Raw genomic sequence first — 14,514 nt, 5'->3', positions numbered from 1 at the left:
AACACTCAAACACATACACACAACACACAAACATAAACATGCACATAATGCACATAAGCAAACACACACACGCACACACACACACATATGTGCACATGCATCCACCTGCCCAAGGTCTCAAACATACATGCGTGCACACAAAATCATATGCAGAAAAATGCACCTGCCCACATAATTACAAACAAAGGTACAAGCACATATCCACCCATATAAAAAAAGCTAAGTACTAAGACACAGACGGAAGCTTATCTCACTCACGCACATGGAGCTATGAAAACACAGATGCATTAATAAGAAGAGACAACTGCATATACTCACAAAAATATTTAGACAGAACAACCATGAAAATGTAATCATTGCACATTGTTCAGCGTTATTTATAATACTCAGAAACTGGAGCTGTACATGTCTAAATGCAGTGTGAACTGGACTAATCCAGGTTTGAGCTGAAAAGTGACAAGAATCATTCGCGCCAAACGTGTGACAGCCAATTACCATTTGCAACAATATTCCAATTATCACTCAAAGACGTTCAACGTCATTAAGATCACTAAATCCCTTATGTCATCATTTGAGTGTTACCATTGACCAGAGGTTGAACTGCAATATCCATAGGGGCACTTTGCCAACAAGAACCTTTCAGAGGGTAGGAATAACGCGACGAGGAACTCACCTACTGACACACCAATGTCTTCCGAACATAAACAGGGCCCAAGTCAGGTTCTGTGCTCGAATGATCCCCATTTGCTTGAATGAATGAAGCTTCCACAACATTCATGAAGCTTGACGTCGTCCACGAAAAGTAGTCCACTTGATTGGCGCCACATCCAGAGACATTTACTCCTTCCAAAACCGACGCTAAGTAGCAGCAGAGTACACAAACTATAGGATGAAATGCCATAATTCACCAGGGCTCCATCGGCAGTTCCTTCCAAAACATTTAGAAAAACAAGGCCTGAAGATAGCGGAAACACCATCACCTGGAAGTTCCCCTCCAAGTCCCTCACTATCGTTGCTTGGAAATATTCAGTGGTTCCTTCACTATCGCTGGGTCAAAATCCTGTAACTCGCTTCCTACCAGCAAGGTGGGTGCACCTAAGCCTTATGGAGTGCATTGGTTCAAGATGGCTTGTCACCACCACCTCCTCAATGGTAACGAGTAATGGGCAAGAAAACCTGCCAGGCCAAAAATGCCAACATCCCATGAATAAAGTAAAGTATCTATTTAAATGACTGTCCCTGTTCTGCTTCTTGCAAACGTTAACAACCAGAAGTTGATAGTGAGATATTCAGTAATAGCAATGACATTTAATGCCATTATACGATGGTTAGGTTTTTCCTTGTTGAATTTGGTGATTGCCTGGCACATTGATCACATCGTGCTGCATTGGGCTTGCGCACCTTCATTATCTGAGGAGTCGTGAATCGTGTTGAGCATTGCAAAATCATCTCCCACTCCTGACCTGATGGTGGGAGGAAGTTCGTTGATGAAGCACATCAAGATCGTTGGGCCAAGGATGCTACAGTGAGAAACACTGGCAGTGACATACTGGATCTAAATGGCTGACCTCCTACAACCACAACTATCTTCCTATATGCTAAACATGATTCCAGCCAGCAGAGATTTTTCCCGTTGATTTCCATTCACTCCAGTGTTGCTAGGGCTCCTTGATGGCATATTCGGTCAAATGTGGGATTGATGCCCAGGGCAGCCACTGTTACCTCACTTCCGCAGTTCAGCTCTTTTGCCCATCTTTGAACCAAGGCAGTAAGGAGATCAGAATCTAAGCAGCCCTGACAGAACCCAGAGCGGGCGTCAGTGAGGGGTGATTGTTGAGAAGTACAGCTTGGTAAAAATGTTGATGGGTACTCCCATTACTTTACTGAAGGTGCGGGGTAGAATGATAGGGCAGTAATTGCTCGGTTAGGAATTTGCCTTGTTTTTCTGTGGCAGACAGCAGCTGAGTAATTTTACAGGTTGCTGGGAAGATGCAAATTTAGCGCCTGCACTGGAACCACAATTTTTTTCTGCATTCCTGCACTGTGGCTGTCAGTGACCAGTGAATTAATACCCATATATAATTGTCTTTCTCATTCAAATTCAGAGGGTATTCAAGATTCAACATCATTGCTGTGGGCCTGTAGTACCAAATGGGCAATACCAGGAATGTAGTTATGATCATTCAAGGGTGTTAGCCAACCGGATGGCTTTTCAATACAATTCACGACAGTTTCATGTTCACTATTACCGCGACCAGCCTTCAATTCCATGTACATTTATTCCATAATTGATTTCACCTTACAACTGTTGTGATCTGATCCCTTCTGCCATGAGAATCACTGTGGATCTCTGAATTTTCAAAATTAGTACGACAACACCCTCCCCAGCTTGTTTAACACAGTTGTGGCAAGGTCTGGAGCACAATCCTTCAGTACTATTGCCGGAATATTGTCAATGTACATAGCATTAATGGTATCCAGTACCACTATCCATCTCTTCATATTGCACGGTCATGCAACGCAGCCAATCGTGATGCTGCCCTTTATACTCACCCACACTGGATCCTAGTTAGCCTCAGTGCTTCCTCCTGTTGTGTGCAATATGGAGGAGAGTAGATTTATCAACTGAGTTGGAGAGCATTTGCGAGTTGAGCGGTGGGTGGCAGGAACCGTACATAGCCATCAGCCGGAAAGTACCTTGCTGATATTTCACCTGACTTCATGAGAGGCACAGTCAATGTTCAAGATTCCCAGGGTAACTCATTACCGATTTTATACCGCTGTGCCACCATATAGGCTGATTCTGCCCTGCCGATGGACTAATAAAACTCATTGGTGGCATTTGTGTTTCCTGGGACATTATTCGAAGAGTTAATTCCATCAGAATGACTATGTCAGGCTGCAGCTTGATCAGCCTGAGACCCACGTCCTCCACAAAGGCCAGAAGAATGGCCTAGTGGAAATGCATATTGAAAGGCATTAATTGTGTAAAGGGAATTGAATTAGAAATAAAGGGGAACAATTTGCAGGAATACGCGAAACTAACAGATGATTTGTATGCACAGGATTGTGCCGATGGAGCAATGTAAACAGCAGAATGGGGATATTGAAACTGAGGGGTTAGCAGAACAGAAAACAATGTGGGCCAGAGTACACTTTGTTTACTTTTGAATTGGAATTTTTATGAATTATGACATGGGCAGGTAATTTTGGAATGAGCTGCGGTTTATTATTGCACAGATAATATTTTATTCAGTAGCTGGGCTGCTGAGTCGGAGGTGGTGATGAGTGAGAATATAGAGGTGGAAGTGGATAGAATCGGGTGTGGAGAGAATAGGGAGTCAGGAACCTGACAAATGCTCAGGGTCAAAAAATGACACAAAGAGGGCACATTTTCGTTCTACCTCATGCATTGAACAGCTAGGCCAGTTGATTCAGTGGGTATGGAGCGGAGGTTATGACAAAAAGTGAAGACAATAGCTTCCATCTTCCCAAAATTCAAATAACAAGAATAATAATGAAGATACATGTGGTTTATAAAACAAGCAAAAGGGCAGAGAGAATTACCATGTACGACAACAATGGCCAGGATGGGATAATAGCCTGCTTGAATAAGCAGAAGGGCGCAATAGATGCGAGTAGAAAGCGGCAACTGATCAAAATATTTAGAAAGGTATTAATTGGAATTAGATAAACTCTTGTCCATTGTTGTAACATTCCAACCTAATGTTCTCCGATTCTGATCCATTCTTGTAACGTTCCAATCTGATGTACTTAATTTCTGATCCATTGTTGGAGCACTCGACACTAATGCTCTGAAATTCTGATAAATTCTTTAAATACTCCGAATTGTTGTAATGAGATTCAGATCTATCGTCTCTCTCTTTCTGGAGCCACTGATACCTATCAGTGTTAGAAGTGACGCAGACACGGACACGATGTGAAAACCATTGGGAGGAGTCCTTAACAATTAAAGCGGAAAATCCTGCAGTGACCCAGTTAGTTTCCAAGGAGACTGACATCAGTTAAAGTTACTGAACATACAGGTTAATTTAACCATTTCAAATCCAGTACTATTTATATCACATTAAAGTAGAACGGAAAGGAGAAGAGCATCAAAACAGATGAGAAGCAGCGGGTGCTCGAGAACGGAGCATTTAAAAAAAAAAGCCAGATGTGGCGAGATTCCAAGAGCAAATGAGTTATAATGCCAGCATGTAAAGCAGCTGGAGTTGGATAGCAGAGGAGATATAAAATTGGCGTGAAAGGCGACAAGAGTTCAAGGGAAGGGGAGTTGCAGAAACCGGAATAACCACTTAACTAACCTGGCATCAAGAGCAGCTCCGAAGGAGGAATTGTGCGATGAATAACTCACAACCTGATTCCCCAATGCCTGTCCGCAATCTTTAAGGCAAAGTTAGATGTGTGAGGGAATACACGCCGCTTGCCTGGATGAGTGCAGATCCCACAATGCTCAATGAGTTTGACACAGTCCAGGACAAAGTAGCCTGCTGGTTTGCACCACATCTACACACATGCACTTCCTCCACCATCAAATCACAGTACCAGCACTGCATACCATCTCCAAGATACACTGCAGGAATTCGCAAAAGCAATTGCGACAGAACCTTCCAGGCTGGTGGGAACGACTATCAAGAAGGACAAAAGCAGCATATATATTGCAAATCGATCACACGTAAGTTCCCCCTCAAATGAGTCATTATCCGGACTTGGAAATATGCCAACCCTCCTTGACTATTGCTGGGTCGAAATCATATACTCGCTTCCTATCAGCAGTGTGGTTGCACATAAAACACATGGACTGCAACGGTTCAAGGAAGAAGCTCCCCACCACCTTCTACAGGGGAAGGTGAAATTCGCAATGAATGGTGGCCCAGCCAGTGAAGCCCACATCCCATGTAAAAATTGACAGCAGGCAAGAGTTCGAAAACAAAGGAGTTATAAAAACAGCGTGAGGATCAAGGACAGCTCTAGAGCAGATCAGTTGTAAATTAGCAGGAGAAGCAGCGAGAGAATGAGAACAGTAGAATTATAAAAACAGTGCTTGACGCAGTTAGAGCTTGAGACGAAAGGATGTAGGACAAATCCTGAGATAGAAAGAGGTTTGAAGAGCAGATAAGTTATAAAAAACACCGAGAGAAGCATTGAGATTTCCAGAGCACAGGAGTTGGAAAATTATCGCCAATAGATCGATAAAAGATGAGTTATTAAAGTTGTGTGAGAATCGTCGAGAGTTCGAGAGCAGATGATTGATAAAAACAGTGAGAAGGAGCCACATTTAGAGAGCAGGGGAATTCTAACACTAGCATGAGTAGTGCCGAGATTTTTAGAACAGAGGAGTTAAAAAATTGTATAAGAAGCAGCATCAATTCGAGAGCAGTGGAGTCAGAAAAAGAGTGTGGGAACTATTGAGAGTTGGAGAGGAGAGGAGTAATTTTAAAAAGTGTGAGAAGCTGTGAGAGCTCCGGAGGAGTTATAAAAACAGCGTAAGAAATGGGTAGAGTTCTGGAGCAGTGGATTTATATTAACGGTCTGAGAAGCGTTCTGACTGCAGAGCAGAGGGGATTTAGAATTGAAGGGAGAAGCAACGAGAGGGCTGCTGATCCCCTCTCCATGTTTAACACCATTTGGAGTCAGCAGCAAGGGTGGCAAGGCCACATAATATACTCAGGGTGGGGGTCTTCAAAGTCCCTCACCAAGCTTGGGTTCTTAGCACTGCTGTTGATCGAGCAGGCCGAGCCCTTAAAGACACAGGTGTTGGCCTGCGTTTATTGTGGGTGTCAATGGTGGCAATTGGCTGGATGAAGCCTCTCACCTTTATCAGCAAACTACTGGTCCCAGCTGTTTCTGTCCAGTACTGATGGATTGTGCTCCAGAACGTGCCAAAAACCTAGTGAAGCTTTGCCAGTGGCTACTAAACTGGCATTTACTCAGCTACATGGAATATTGCCTAGGTATGTTCTGGTCACAAAATGCAAGACCATTCCAACCCGGCCAATTAACAGACAATCAACCTACTCTCAATCAGCAGCAAAATAAAGGAAGAATTCATCAACAGTGCTTTCAATCAGCACTCACTTATAAATCACATGGACACTGACGCCCAGTTTGGTTTCCTCCGGGACCACTGTGCTCCTAACCACATTTGAGAATTTGTTCAAACATGGAAAACAGTGATTAAATCCCGAGGTACGGTGAAAGTGACTGCCCTTGACATCAACGCCTCATTTGACTGAAAATGGCATCAAGAGTCCCTCGCAATACTGGAGGCAATGGGATTTAGAGGACAACTCACTGCTGTTTGGCGTCATATCTAGCACAGGAAAAAAAACACGGTTGTTGCTCTCGTACGTTGGTCATCTCAGCTCCAGGACATCACAGCATGAGGTCCTCAGTTTAGAGCCCTCTGCCCAACGATATCGAGCTGCATTATCAATGACCTGCATTCTGTTGATATTGGGAATGGCATTAAACAGGAAACTAGAGATGAATGCATTAAAGGATACATTATTTAAATGGATGACGGTGGATAATATATAGATACCTGAAGAGGAAAATTTTGCTGAAGACAACAGTCGGTTCCTTAAAGCCAGAAAGAGATGAATTGATAGTGGCGAATTAAGAAATGACTGAACAACTAAGTACGTACTTTGGTTCTGTCTTCACAAATAAAGACACAAATTACATACACAAACTGCTGGACAACATTGTGTTTAGTGAGAGGCTGGAACTGAAATCAATCATTATTAGGGAAATGGCATTGGGGAAATTGAAGGAATTGAAGGCCGATAATTCCTCAGAGCCTGATAATCTACATCAAAGTATACTTAAGTAAGTGTCCCTCGAAATCATGGATGCATTGATTGTCATGTTCCAAACATTCCAACAGTTAAGCACTAAGGAAACAGTTGCATAATTTCGCAGATTCTGCATGGATTGACACAACTGAAATCATTCTTGAAAATCTACTGACATTTTTCGAAGATGTAACTAGTAGCGTTGTTGAGGGGGAGCCAATCGATGTGGTTTATTTGCACTTTCAGAAGGCTTTCGTCAAAGACCCAAAAAATAGATGAAGTTGCAAAATTAAAGTTCATGGGATTGGAGGTAGTGTATTAAGATGAATGCAAAACCGGATGTCAGACAGAAAACAAAGCGAAGGAATAAATGGTTATTTTTCCGAATGGCAGCAGTGACTAGTGGTATACCACAAGGATCGGTACTTGGACCGCAGCTATTCACAATAAATATTAATGATTTAGATGAGGGAACAAAATGCAACAACTGCACACTTGCTGGTGACACAAAGCTGGGTGGAAGAGTGAGCAGTGATGAGAATGCAGAGATGCATCTCAGTGATTTGCAGAAGCTGATTGAGCGGGCATAGGCATTGTCGGTGCAGCTTAATTTGGACAAATGTGAGGTTTCCACTTTGGCATCCAAAACAGGGAGGCAGGTTATTCTCTGAATGTGTATACATTAAGAAAGGGGAATGTGCAACGTGACCTGGGAGTCCTCTTAGATCAGTCGCTGAACGTAAACATGCAGGGATCCAAGATGGTCATAGAGGCTAACAGTATGCAGGCCTTAATAGCGAGAGGGTTCGAGCAGTGGATCAGTGACTTCTTGCTGCAGTTATACAGGGCCTTGGTGCGACTGCACGAGGAACGTTGTGTGCTGTTTTGGTCTCCTGATGAAGGAGGATGTTCAATATAGGTTATATTCGTTGCAGTTCAGAAGAACTGGGGGGAACGCAAAGAAAGCTATAATATTCTCAGAGAACTAGACTTGATTGATGCAGGAACAGTGTTCCCTATGTTGGGGGAATCCAGAACCAGGGGTCACAATCCTAGGATATGGGGTAGAACATGCAGGATTGAGATGAGGAGATAATTCTTCACCCAGAGAGTGGTGAGCCTCTGGAATTCGTTACCACCGAAAGTAGTTGAGGACAAACAATTGTACGTTTTCAATAAGGAGTTAGGTATATCTTTTGTGGTGAAAGGGGCAAATGGGTATGTGGAGAAAGCGGAAACAGGCTATTGCGTTGGATGATGAGCAAAGATCATAATGAATGGTGGAGCAGGCTCGAAGGGCCGAATGGCCTACTCCGGCTTCTGTTTTCTTTTTTACTATTATTCCCCAGCAAAAGTTTGGAAGAGGATATTTGCTCATGATAGCAAAATGTTCTTCCCCATTCCCGACTCCTCAGATATTGAACCAGACTATGTACAAATGCCACAAGTCCTGGACAATATCCAGTCTTGGGCTGGCAAACGGCAAGCAAACGTCATGCCATACATGTGTCAGACAATGACTATCACCAACATGGCCACTTGATGTTCAATGTCATTATCATAACTGAATCCCCACTGACAGCATCATGGGGTTTAATATTGACCGTACACTGAAATGGGCAAACCATTTAAATCCTGCTGCTACAAGAGTAGGAGAGAAACAACAGATCTTTCAAAGAGGAACTCTCCTCCTTGCTCCACAAAGCCCATCCAAATCTGCAAGCCACAGCCCAGTGCTGTGATCGAATAAACTTCAGTTGTTTCCCTAAATGCATCTATAACAACACTCAGGTAAATTCACAGCCCTCAGGACAAAGGAGCCAGTTCGATCGGCTGCACATCCACAAAATTCTCTACTTCCAGGATCAACGCATAACACCAGCACTGTTAATATTGACAAGATGCCCTGCAGGAATTCGCCAACGTTTCATTGACAGCATCTTCCAATCCAATTCTTTATCATCGAGAAGGACAAGGGCAGCAGATAATGGGAACAACACCACCTGGTGTTTCACCTCCAAGTCGCTCACCATCCTGACTTGAAAATATAGATATCAAGGAGGTCGAATTCGATGGTGAGAACTTCCCAGGCAACTCCCATTCGACGGTGCCACATCCTCTGTTGGTGTTGTCCATGTCAATATCTGTAATATATGATTCTGCACACCTAAACATCTGTAAGTTATGTGCTTCAATTTCGCTAGGTCAAAATTCTGGAACTCCCTCCCGAACAGTGCTGTTGCTGTACCAACACATAAACTATAGGAACTACAGATGTTCAAGAAGGCACCTCATCATCAGCTTTTCAAGACCAAATCAGATTGGAAAATAAACGCTGGCTCAGCCAGCGAAGTCCACATCCGTGAATGAAAAAAAAAAATCCTTTGCTCGATGCATGCCCTCACAAATTCCTACCCTTTTCAGGTGGTCATTCCTGCTTGATTGGTCTCATTATACGCGTTGTTATGGTTCTTTGGAAGATGAATCTTAGAAATCTGGCAGTAGTTCGGAAAGTATGGAATGGATACAGATGCTATAAGGAAAAACGGTGTCAAAACAGTGGGAGATATTCAAAGTCGATATTCCATGGGCAAAGTGTAGACAGGTCGCCACAGAGAAGAAAAGGTGGCACTAAAAAGTCTAGAGCCGCCCGCCATCCCCCACCCCCATACCACCCGCCTTGTTACCCAGAAGCACCCAGGCCAAGAAAGCAGAAAGAAAAATGATTATGTCGGTGACAAAATACTTTATACAGTAGAAACCGGAGGGGTGTATACAAATTGCAGGGACGAACTAAAGATACAAATTAGGAAAGCAAATAGAGGATGCAAAATAATATTGTCAGGTTAAATCAAGGAATATCCTAAGATTAATTTCAAGAATTTCGGGAGATTTGGATTAACTAAGGAAAGGTTAGGGCGGAGAAGACATGTACATTGTAAAGTGTGGGTTACTGCAAAGTCTGTCGGCCGGGTTCTCGATGAATACTTTGTCTTTGTTTTGACCATGGATGTGGATAGCGTAGAAATTGCGTATAAAGAGAAGAGCAAAATTTTACTAGCGATAAGCATATTGAGAGAGAGAGAGAGAGAGTACGGGGATGACTGGGATGTCCGAAGGTGAATGAATAATCAGGGCTAAATGGATTGCATTGTTAGGGGCCCACTGTGTCTTAATACCCTAATACTTTTTTTGAGGTTGTAACAAGGAGGGTTAATGAGGGTTGAACAGTGGATTTTGTCTACGTGGATTTCAGTTAAGCATTCAGAAGTCCCAGACTTGTCAGCAAAGTGGGATCTCCTCGGATAAAGGGGAAGGTGGGAATTCAGACCAATATTGACACAGTAACAGGATACAAAGGGGAATGTTAATCAATATTTTTGTGAGTGGAAAACGATTCCCAGTAGGGAAATTGAAGAGGAGACAAAAATTCGCAAGCAGTTGAAAGCGAAATGGATACTTGTTGACACCACAATTTTTACAATGGTTTGGCTGAGTGGTCGGAGAATTGGCGAAATGAATTAAATGCGAAATATGTCGAGGTCACGCATTGTCGGAAGGCAAATAAAATAAGTAAAGACTCACGGAACGGGAAGTTATTGGAGGCACTACGGCTGTGTGAGACCATGGAATGCATGACCACAGGTCCCTAAAGGTGGCAGGGCAGGTGGACAAGGCGGTCAACAACGATACATAATGTGTTCCCTTATTGAGGGAGGAGGAGAATACAATCCAGGGATGTACTGATGGAACTGTTCACAATGCTGGTTATGCCACAGTTGGACTTTGATTTTCAGTGTTTTTCACTATATTACAGGAAGGGTATAACTGCTCTGGAGAGAGTGCAAAGGAAGTTTACAAGAATGTGGCAAGGGCTTGGTAATTTGACCTATGAGGAGAGAAATAATAGGCAAGGGTTTTTTTTTAGAACATAAGAGGCTAAGAGTGGAGCTAATTGAAGTGCCATTGATTATGAGGGGCGTATAGTGTTTAGAAAGGAAAGACTTGCTTCCTTTCCATGAGGGATCAATTAACAGTGGACTAAGTTTAAGGTGATTTTTCGAAGGATTAGAGGGTGCATGAAGACAAACATTTTTACCAAGAGGGTGGACAGCATCTCGGATTCACTGTCTAAGTGGGGGTTGAGACTGAAATGCTTAACTCATTTAAAATGCACCTGGATCTGCATCTGAGGTTCCGGATACTGCGAGGCTAGAGGTTAGCTCGTGGAAAGTGTGATTAAAATGAGCAGCTACTTCAACATTTCTCACTTTGTCTGGAGCAGACACGAAGGGCTGAATGTCCTCTTTCTGCACCATAACTTTTCTATGTTTCTATGGTGATTACTGTCTCCAAGCCATCCCTTCACTCGCTGTTATAAATGGGCATTACTGCTTCCAGGCATTTGCGGCTAGGGTGAAATGTCTAATTCTGCAATGTAGAGAGACGAAACGATAACAAAAAAATGACCATAAGATATCTGAGGGAAACACCTCTAAGTGCAACTATCCATCATTTCCAGAGCTCATGTTTGGCAGACCAATGCATTCCAATTTACCAACTGTGAAATATTCTGTTCCCTCAGAATCTAGTGGTCAGCTTTCAAAACTACAAGGAAAGGTGAACAACATGCACAATGAAAATTCAGGTAAGGAATTGTCAAGTTTGCAGCTGAGACAAAACTGTCACATTCTGGGTCCATCACAAGCCGCGTGGCAAACAGCTGGTAGGACACAGCTCTGTTCAGAATCAAGGTCCTATGAATCTGTAACACACACAAAGGTGCAATAGCGTGTCATAACCGTGGTCAAATCAGATCCATTCCATTCCTGAAAAACTGTAAAGTCATGTGTCATCGAGGACAAGGTCCCAAAAGCTACCAGGGTGTCGACATCATTGCAATACCTGAACATATGAACAGATTATATAAAACATTATAAATGAATGTATCCATCGGTTCTATAAACTCCTGGAATGGTGACTAAAGATGAAAATATATTCTGAATAATGATGATGGCTTGTAATTGGTAGGAATTATATTATAATTAAGTAATGGGGATGTTGTAATATGTTTTTGAGTGATTGATGGATGCCATTAGTGAAACGGAAATGTGTCATGCGACGCCGGATTAGATTCGCTTTGGACTGTGAGCAGAACACAGCACAAAGCTCTGCTGCTGACGTGTCTTCAAGCTGTATATCTCTGCATATATATTTCCAAGGTTCAAGCTCAATCATTCATCCCACAACCGAAGCTTTCACGTCTGGTAAGTGCAGTTTTGTCATTACAAATATATTAAATGAATAGCCACGGTTCACTAATTCCCTAACATTGACATCTCTCAGCCAGTCAGACAATTCATTGAGGTCAATTTCTGTAACAATTGCATTAAGTGCCATTTAATCACTATTTTATCACCTAAGTCAGATCAAATTTACGTCCCACATTAACCCTTTCGTTAGTGAGACAAATAACTTCATTCAGTTGATCAGTTGCGATTTTCCTGAAATGTAACTGTGATCCAGTTCATTTGTAAACTCTACTCTTAGCAGAAATAAATAAATATATTGCAACTGATTATGGCATCAGTTAAGTTCCTCTATGATAACATAATTGAATAGCATCGCCAGTGTTTCACGGATATTATTCTGACTGTTCTGTATTACCAGGTGTTATCCTTCTCTTTCTATCAAAGCAAAACATCTTCGAACATTTGCAATCCTCCAGTCCTCTAACACCACTCCCATATCCTAAGAGGATTTAAATACTATGGTAAGTGCCTTCGTTACTTTCGCCATTCCTTCCCCAACGAACCTCATACATTCCAACCAGACCGGGTAAAAGTTATATTTTACTGTGATATAAATACTATTGATTTAAAGGGATGAACTGAAACTGTTTGTTCATGACTGAATATAATTGCAGTCTTCCTGGATCCAAATTAAATCACCGATGGGTTTCCAGCTACTATCCAATGTTTCAAACTTTGGTGGCATTGGGTTCTGTTGCTGGATTCTATCGCCTGGTGCTCCATGTTGCTTTCAGAAGTTTTGATACGTATCTTTGAATCTTGGTCTGTGCCTGTCGAGTGAACGTGGCTGTTTGCCAGTTTCAGCGGAAACAGTGCTCGTAAACAAGAGTAACCCACTTTAGGGTTATAAAAAAAGAAAGAAAAAAAAACAAGCACTTAACTTGCAGCCGAGGGGCTTTTGACTCATTATGTAATTGGGAAGTTACTGAAGGTCCTACGGATGGTTTCCTGGAGGTTGAGGTCTTGAGCTGCTGCATCCATTCAGGGTGGACATGTAATTTGTTGAACCCTCTCTGTGTGAAACATCCAGACTGCAGTTGCGGTGTATCTGGGTGTTTCAACGGCCAATAAATGCAACACTTGGCAGCAAAGAGGGGACGCTCTCTGAAGACAGAGTTGGAGGGGTGCTCTTCCCTCCAGACCGCGGGCTTTTCAAGAACACTTTTCGCACCTTAACCAAACAGAGGAGCAGTGTGTCAGGCGACTCGGATTCAACAAATATTTGTCACACATCTGCGTCACCTCCTTCAACACGACCCAGATCCACAAACCAGAGGAAGGACGTTGCTGTCAGCTGCCATTGCGTTCACAGTTTCATTGCAATTTCATGGATACTGATGTGTGCAGAGATGAGCGGTTAACATAGCCATCATCTTCCAGTATGCTTCCCGTCGGTGCATCCACTAGCTGACAGAGAACATCCATTCTGCTTGAGGTGAATACATTGTTTTCTCCCACTTTAGACAGAGGCATTAGACAGATGATAGCGGGATTCTCGATGTTATTCGTGACCATGCTGAGCCCCCACGTCAATTGGGAGAAGTACAGTAACTCAAATAGATCTAACTCCAGAAATACTACTTTTCCTTTACATTCCCTCATGAAAGTGGGCGTCACTTGCCATCTGCTATTGAGAAGGTGGTGGTGAGCAGCCATAATGTACATATGCTGTGTGAACATCCACGTTACATCATGTTGGTGAATATGCACTATCCTGACAGCAGCCACAATACCTTAACTCTTAAGCACACAGTCATTCCCACCATATTCAGACCTCCACATAGAACCAGAGGGGTTATTTTTGGAGGTGAAGGCTACAAAGTAGATTCGAGGTTCAAAGTACATACTAACTCATAACTTCCCACCATCAACCAAACACATCAAAATGTCACATGCATATGGAGAGCAATAGAGCCTCCAGTAACTTTCTGGAGATGACCATCCCTTTGATGAAGCAACGATCCTGATTCATGAACAGCTCAGCAAAAACTCTCCTGCATAGGCTGGAGCAGCTGTTGAAGGTTGCGGGGTGCTGCTGCAACCTTCACATCATCAGCATTATGTGGACACATACTTTTTCACAAGGAATTGGGGGGACCCCTCAGCGGGAGGAGGAGGAGGCATTGAGGACATTTCCCGGATGCCTTTGTCCCGTGGAGGCTCTAGGGGAGACCCTTCTAAGAGTCCATTGCACATAGGACACCTTATATTTCATGGCATGTAATCCCATGCATCTGAGATGACCAATCGCAGCTTCCCCTCGGCCACTACCTTGTAATAAAATGCAGCATTTTGGGATGTACCACCTCTACATGTGCTGCAGCAGTGTGGGCTGGCTGATGGGTAACAGATAGGACACTGGCGGAATGGCAGTAAAGGGAGAA

At 43.0% G+C, this 14,514-nt stretch overlaps 1 long non-coding RNA gene across 1 annotated transcript in view; it reads left to right on the top strand.

Annotated features, from left to right (window-relative positions):
• Positions 1-12,790, top strand: part of LOC121290797 — a 17,368-nt gene extending 4,578 nt beyond the window's left edge. The window contains exons 2-4 of the long non-coding RNA XR_005945881.1: positions 11,404-11,466; positions 11,952-12,085; positions 12,489-12,790. This is a non-coding gene — a long non-coding RNA (uncharacterized LOC121290797). The remainder of the gene's footprint in view (positions 1-11,403; positions 11,467-11,951; positions 12,086-12,488) is intronic.
• The last annotated feature ends 1,724 nt before the right edge of the window (positions 12,791-14,514 follow it).

Source organism: Carcharodon carcharias, chromosome 18 (genome assembly GCF_017639515.1).
Source record: "Carcharodon carcharias isolate sCarCar2 chromosome 18, sCarCar2.pri, whole genome shotgun sequence".
NCBI lineage: Eukaryota > Metazoa > Chordata > Chondrichthyes > Lamniformes > Lamnidae > Carcharodon > Carcharodon carcharias.
The sequence above is the reverse complement of the archived record's forward strand: the minus strand, read 5'-3'. Positions and strand labels throughout refer to the sequence as shown.